We start from the raw sequence: 486 nt of genomic DNA, 5'->3' as shown, positions 1-486 counted from the left end.
CCATCACACCTGAGATGCACCCAGGTGGAGCAGTGGGCAGCTATGCACCCGGGACGCAACAACATGTGGGAATGGCTGGGGATTGAACCTGGTACTTTTGGGTCTCGAGTTGGCTGCCTTGCCTTTACCTCATCTGCCATCCCCAACATGCCCCAAAACGTTTAGACCTCAACGTGATTTGAACACGCACCTTCTGATCTGGAGTCAGACGCGCTACCGTTACGCCACGAGGTTGCACACTTAGTGTATTGTTCTTGTATTATTTGTGCTTAGCATATTCTGGGTTTTGCATATTACTTATTTTAGATCTTATTACTGTTTTTCCTTTACAATTTATACTTTTGTTGGATGTAACTGGGACCCTGTGTACACAGTTTCATAATAACATTTTTAGTTTTATTGTAGAGAAACAAGAAAGAACCCGTCCATCTTTGAATAGGGGCGAGTTTCTCCATATTCAACTATCACACTCTTACAATGCTGTTA

General features: G+C 43.4%; 1 non-coding gene across 1 annotated transcript; it reads right to left on the bottom strand.

Annotated features, from left to right (window-relative positions):
* Positions 1-163: 163 nt before the first annotated feature.
* trnaw-cca lies at positions 164-234 on the bottom strand. Its single transcript has one exon. It is a non-coding gene; the product is annotated as a tRNA-Trp (tRNA).
* Between the last annotated feature and the right edge of the window lie 252 nt (positions 235-486).

The sequence above is a fragment of the Nematolebias whitei genome, unplaced genomic scaffold (assembly GCF_014905685.2).
Source record: "Nematolebias whitei isolate Nwh7 unplaced genomic scaffold, NemWhi1 Nwh_scaf_9329, whole genome shotgun sequence".
Taxonomy (NCBI): Eukaryota; Metazoa; Chordata; class Actinopteri; order Cyprinodontiformes; family Rivulidae; genus Nematolebias; species Nematolebias whitei.
This window is presented reverse-complemented; position numbering and strand designations above follow the sequence as displayed.